This window comes from Aulostomus chinensis, chromosome 11 (assembly GCF_037954235.1).
Source record: "Aulostomus chinensis isolate RoL2024-O1b breed Wild chromosome 11, RoL_Achi_v1.0, whole genome shotgun sequence".
Lineage (NCBI taxonomy): Eukaryota > Metazoa > Chordata > Actinopteri > Syngnathiformes > Aulostomidae > Aulostomus > Aulostomus chinensis.
Window position 1 is genome coordinate 8,697,019 of NC_141330.1, and position 6,617 is coordinate 8,703,635.

The 6,617-nt window shown below is 44.6% G+C and overlaps 1 protein-coding gene and 1 long non-coding RNA gene across 3 annotated transcripts in view; both read right to left on the reverse strand.

Moving 5' to 3' along the window:
- grik5 (glutamate receptor, ionotropic, kainate 5) overlaps window positions 1-876 on the reverse strand; it is an 88,507-nt gene extending 87,631 nt beyond the window's left edge. For both annotated transcript variants that reach the window (XM_086218140.1, XM_086218139.1), the window contains exon 1: window positions 297-876. The gene's annotated coding sequence lies outside the window, so the exon portion shown is untranslated. The remainder of the gene's footprint in view (window positions 1-296) is intronic.
- Window positions 877-913: 37 nt separating this feature from the next.
- Window positions 914-6,246, reverse strand: LOC147253117 (uncharacterized). The gene is made up of 3 exons (XR_015118406.1): window positions 5,442-6,246; window positions 5,078-5,228; window positions 914-2,141 (listed from the first exon to the last, which is right to left on the reverse strand). It is a non-coding gene; the product is annotated as an uncharacterized LOC147253117 (long non-coding RNA).
- Window positions 6,247-6,617: the final 371 nt, after the last annotated feature.

Below are 6,617 nucleotides of genomic sequence, written 5' to 3' on the forward strand. Positions count from 1 at the left end.
ACACACGCACACACACGCATGCTCGCACACATGTCTGCGCGCACGCACGCGCGCACGCGCGCACACACACACACATGAACACACACACACACACACACACAAAAATTGCCTGGAGCAGAGGAAGCACAGGAAAGCAAATCCACTGTGAAGATACCATAAAACCAACACTGCAGAAAGACAGGCACGTTTTATATTTCAGCATACATGAGCTGAACATAATGACATGCTTTGAACATGTGAATACAGTGAAAAAAAGACAGAGCATGAGAGAGAGAGAGAGAGAGAGTGGTACTTACAGAATGAATCAGACTGTATCAGAAGCTCTGTGACATCTCGTAGTAGTGGTATTGAATCGACGCAAGCATTGACATCCCAGGGTTTGAGCTCTTCAGTCAAGGAGGGGAGCAGGGGGGCAGAGAGTGGGGGTCTGCCTCAGGGGGAGTCAGAGGGGTTCACACTGTGTCATCGGGGGAGGAGGATATATAGATGAAATCTAGAGGATTCCACTGTTTATATTCTGATGGAGCGTATAATCCTTTTAGAACAAGGCATGAAAAATGAGATGAGAGGTTCAATTCTGTGTTCAAAGAGGATGAGGGGTTGATCCCGTCTTGACGGAGGGAGTGAAAAGAAGTCAGTCAAAATAGGGCGCCACGTTTTCCTTTTTTTTTCCTGCTTCTTGCCTGTCCACCTCTAGTAGAGGAACACCGGCATCCTAAAACCAATCACCTCGCCAGATGATGAAAGAACATAAAAGAGTAAATGACAAGCAGATGACAGGGAGGATTCCAGACACCTGCTCTCTCCCTCTGTTTCTCTATCTTCCCCCTCTCTCTCCTCAACCTGTATTCCCCCTCTAGTAGCAGCTCCCTCCCTCCCCACCTGTTCTATTAGTGCATAGACTGGTCACAGTACTGACTGAATTGGATGCTTCTCCAGAAGCTCCTCTTCCTTTCTTTCCGTCTATGCTTTCTTTCACTTTTCCTCCTCACACTGCATAGAATGACAATGAATCACACACAGTCTACTGTGTGCTTGGCTCTGTGCCTGACGCTTGGAACGGGCTATGCACTTGTCTTGGTGACAGTCTGTCTTTCTATCTGTCTGTCTTCCCAGCCTCAGAACCAGTCTGTCATTCACTATAGGTCCCTGTCTACCAAGCCATCTTCCAATCTGTCGTCCTCCCAAACGCTAAGATCCAGACCAGGCAGGTTCAGGAGGGGACATAACCCTACTCTCCTGTTCTAGTACCCCCTCTGGCATAAATCCTGACCCCCTCCCTGGCCCATTGCGCTAACTAGCCTCCAACACAGCACAGACAAATTAGAAAGAGACTTGAAGTCTCCCAGAGGATTTGAACAAGCCTTGTTAAATCTCTTTTCTTGTCTACCCTTCTTCCTTTTCTTATTCTTTGCCCTCTTCCTTCTCTACCTGTTCCCCTCTTTTCTGCTGTTTTTTTTTCACCCTCTCTCTCTCCACCTCAGTGCCAGTCTCCTTGCTCGTTATCTATTCTGGACAGTCTGTCCCTCCTCTCTCTCCGTCACTGAGGGAGGATGAAGGAGAATGGTGCTGCTTCATAATGTATTTCTCCGCAATGTGTGAGAATATGGTGCAAAAAGAAAAAGGGATAGAAAAAATGTGGGAGAGAGATTTTTCAAAATTGTTCCTTGTAAAAATAAGCCCTCCTCCCACCGCAACGAATCAGTACAGAGAGCGTCTCAAGGGGGGATTTTCAATTATTCGCTTTTGCCCACAAGCCAATCTGGAAGAGTGGAGCTGCCTTGAGGTGTGCACAAAAATGTCGTAATCTCGATAGGATATCCGGTTGATAAATCCGGACATGTCCAAAAGCTTCATGCCATTGCTCAAGCATCACTGCAGCCTATTTCAGTTCTGATATAGCTTGACAGGCTAAATGGTATGATCAACAGGCTGATTGGTTTATTGTAAATGCACTCCTCTAAGCTTCGTCAGCCACAGCTTCTCTTCACGACGTCTGGTCTCCCAGTCCACCTTCAGCTCTGCAGGTTCAGGCCTCACTGGGATGCTTCCAGGTGATGGCTGGAGAGGGTGGTTAGGTGCAGAGAGATCGTCGCTGGCGGGTGTATGTTGCTGTCCATTGAGTTACCAGGACTTCAGATCTTGATGAGAGGCAAAGTAAAGAAGAGAGAGAGTGCATGAAAGGTTAGCATGGTGACATTTGTGTCACTCTGCCTTATCACGTACGTCATTCTCCTCCCTGTCGCACCCCCCCCCCCCCAAGTCTGTCGGACTGCTGTCTATTCTGTCCTTGTCACTCTTCCTCTCTGACTTTGCTGCTTGTTTGCTCCATCCTCCTGTCCACTCTCTCAATGATTTGATCCTTTCACTCTCTTACAACAAGCTCATCTTCAAACACTCCACCCTGTCACATCTCTCCTCAGTTCCCTCTATCCACTTTTATATTTACACCTCTACGGTTTCATCCGATCATTCCTCCTATATTTTTCTTCAATTTCAAGTTAGCTGTCCATCTCGAGGCCCTCGCATCCAAAAAGAAGAATAACGAAGACCTCTGAGGGGTGAATGAGCCTGAGGCAGGTGAAGGACTGCAGACACATAGCTTACACTTCACTAGACTATATAGACTCAAACTTGATTCATGAGGATTTGAAAGTCAAGATTCTCTAGACAGAATTTCTAGACAGAACTCCAGCACCGGGGTGTGACTGCAACACTCTATTCCCTGATGCCTTCAAATTAATGTTTTCCTCTTTGCTAATGAAAAAAAAAGGAGAAAAATTTTGAGCCATGTACACTGAACCATCTGGGAAATAATGGCAGGAGGCATTTTGGATTTGGCACCCTAGTTGAAACATGGATAAATGGTAAGCCAGTTTTCTAACTTTGTAAAATGGAACTGTCTTACAGTAACGTTATTGTCACTCAAGTGATGCACAATCAATTAAGTTTCCAAAGTTAATTCTAATTTGTTTTAGGATTAAACTGAATAAATTAATTAATATAAGCTTATTACACGCCAGTTCAAATTAATACCGGCTCTAGTATAGACAGGCTTCCCTTTGGCTCAAATTAACAGGAGGGGCTACTAGTCACTCGTTGTACTCTTCTATACTACTATACTAAACTAGTCTTTACTTCTGTCCTTTCTGGTCAAAAGCACTGCAATATACCACATATACTAGATATGCAACAGATGATCAATTTGTCAATCAATATAAAAGAAATTGTCAATATTTCTTCAAGCAAAAATGTCATTTGTTGTTTCAAGAATAACAAATCAAGAATTTATTGTTGCTTTTTTTCTTTTTTCTTTTAGTAAGTTTTGATCTGTTGGGTGGACAAAAGAAATAAACCAACAAATCACTTGTGGCTCTGAGATACTGTGATGAGCATTTTTATTTTGTTTTGTTAATATTATACCAACTAAATGATTTCATGTGATATACACGTCTATACTGCAGTACTGTCTTGTACTCACCAGCTTGCTCTTCACTACAGGACACTTCACAAGGGTCATGGCTTGATTCAGTTTGATATTTTAGCATTAAAAGTTGCTGTAATAAAGCTGAAGTTTTAGTAAAAAAATACAACTCAAATAATACAACCTCTGAAGTGATTCGTTAAGCAGATTTGTTCTGAAATTTAAAAATAAACCATAAGACATTGAACCTGCTTGCAGATGACAGATGGTGAAACTAACGCTGGCCGGTGCACAGACGGATTTGGTTGCCTAGAAAGTGTTGTTTTTATTCAATTAGCCTTTCGTCAGCTAGAACACTTTAATCTAAAAACAGCATCAGGAAGTCAAATCTTAGCTTCCCCACAGGTTGCTTTCTCTCTGTTACTACGCAACAGTTTGCACCTGTTGAATGTATAAAAGTAATAGATTCCAATAAAAGCTCAGATCCAACTGATGAATGCTGTTTTCATTCAGAGTGAAGTCAGAAAAATATTAATTCCTTTTCAAGTTGCCTCACAGTGATAATATTGTCTCTTATACAGAGCTAAATGAAATCCTCAAGTAGGTTCAGTGACTCTTGCCTTTTCCCAGAGTCGAGCGAAGCAATGGTCCATTTAAAATGAAACATTAGCGGATGTTCAGTGTATCAGCGCCGATCAATACTGCTGTGCATGTGGACAGATGTGACCCGCCAGTGACACCCATATCCTCATAGGAGCATTTAGAAGGAGAGCATCGGTGTGTATTGGTTCACTGCTTAGCTGGTGTTCAGTGTATCGCCATTAGCATGTTACTGTGTCACAGGTGTGAATACATGTGTGTGGGTGTGAAGTGGTGCACAGAAGGTATAGCAGCAAGGAGTGCATAATGAGGTGTGTGTGTGTGTGTGTGTCTGTCTGTCTGTGTCTGTATGTACTTGTGTCACAACTGTCATGCCTGCAGCAAATACACACATTGATCTATACCTCATAACCCTCTGTTCAACCAGTCACACACTCTGAGGCTGAACACACACCTCTGCCCTCTCTGCATTGTCTCACAAGTGCATGAAATACAATGATTGACAAAGAAATCCTTTCTCACACACACACAAGTGTGCACAGGCACACACATGCGCACGCACGCACGCACACACACACACACACACTCACTGCCTGTGTCAGGAAAGAGACTCTGACATCTCCAATGTGTCTGAATTCAAACAGAATGAAGAGAAGAGCAAGAAGAGGGCAAGAGAAAAGGAAAGAGTGAGAGATGGAGAAGGATGGAGGAGAGGAGGAGGCAGGAGGGGTGACAGTGCCAAGGAGGCGGGGGAGATAGGGGCAGTGGGGGGGAAGCAACAATTGAAATGAGCCATTCAAATTTCATCCAGTTCTACTGAACCAGAAAGGTCTGTTTAAACCTGGATGAGGAGGAGGGTGATGAAGATGAAGGTTGGACAGGCTGAGCGAGTGAGGTACGAGCAGAGACACGAGGACACCGAGGGAAAACCCATCAGAGGAGAAAATGCTCAGAACATAACTGCAGACTGAAGTAAAGGAGGCAGGAGGGGGGAAAGAAAATGAGAGAAGAGGGAGAGAGGGAAGAAGGAGGGAGAGATGGACGGACACTCACCCATTTTAGCGGGTTCTCCACAGGCTAGCACAATCCCTGCTCTGTGATCCCATCCTGGGGAAAGGCGCAGCGAGATCCTGGAGCTCCCTCCGCTGAATACCAATGGGGCTGCTATTATCAGCTGAGACACACTCACATACACACACCAGCACTGAGGAGGAAAAGACACAAATGTGAAGTCTGGGGTAGTTGTTTAATTTTTAGTTCAAGCTGCAAACAATAGAAGAGACATTGCAGCACAACTGTATTTGCATTCCTCTCTAATTCCCTCTCTTTTCTCTGTCTTCATGATGAAGGCATCAGCACAAGCCAGAGGCATTAATCTACACAAACACTGGCATTTGCAGCCTGTACAAATACTTACTGAGCATATATTCAATCCCGCTGAGTCCCACAGCCGACTCTTTTTTGGCTCACAGCTCCTCCAAGGGTGTTAGAGAGAAATGAGTTGTCCGTTATTTTCCTTTCCCTCCCTGTGGATTCCTCTCAGCAGCATCTGATGCAGAGATAAAAGGCTATGAAGGCAGACTCCTCGTCCTCCCTTGTTCTCTCCTCATATGCAGAGTACATTCAGTTTATCCATTTGTTGATTCAGGTCCAGTCCATCCGCCTGCCAGTGGACTTCGCTGTGATTCAGCGACATGCAATGGCAAACTGCATTCACTTAGTCACCCTCCCCTCTCTCTCTCTGCCTCACTCCTCTCCGTCTCTCCCCTTGCTCAATAGTATACCTCCTTGGCTTTCTCCAATCTAATCAGCTCTCTCTCTCTCTCTCTCTCTCTCTCTCTCTCTCTGCACCCTCCCACTCTCTCCCCTCCTTCTTCCCAACACCCACTCTCTCTCTCTCTCTCCCTCCCTCTAAGGTATTTTTCTCAAAGATGAATATCAACTCACCCCCCACCCTCTCTCTCTTCTGTCAGTCTGTGTGATAAGCATTTGAAATAAGAGGAAAAGCAAAAAAAAAAAAAACTGGTCATGAAAAAAAAACACACACCATCTGAAAAAAAGACACACACACAGAGATAGAGAGAGAGAGAAATACAGGGATGTTTCATCCTCAGCCAGGGTAAACTAGCCTGACAGAGTTTGACATGGCTACATGCTCAGGGTGATAAACGCTATCATCACCATGCCACTTGCCTCACACACTCAGTGACACACAGCACACACCAACACACACATATCAAGACAGAATCAGATGGACACAAAATTTGGATCATTCAAAGGCACGTATTGACAAAATGTCACCGATATGCACAAACACAAGCGGGGGAAGTAGTGAACGCACACAAATATAAATCCTATCAGAGCATGTCCTGAGATCAAACATGTTCTCAGGCACACACACACACACACACACACACACACACACACACACACACGTGCTCCACTTATTACTGAAAATCATTGCTCCTCTCACCAGAGCTCTATGACACTTTGTGTGGGACTTCCTTGAATGGAGCTGACATCCTCCTCACTATTTATAATGTTCACTCATATAAAGCAACAACTCCACAACAGCATGAGCCCGCTGCAAGCA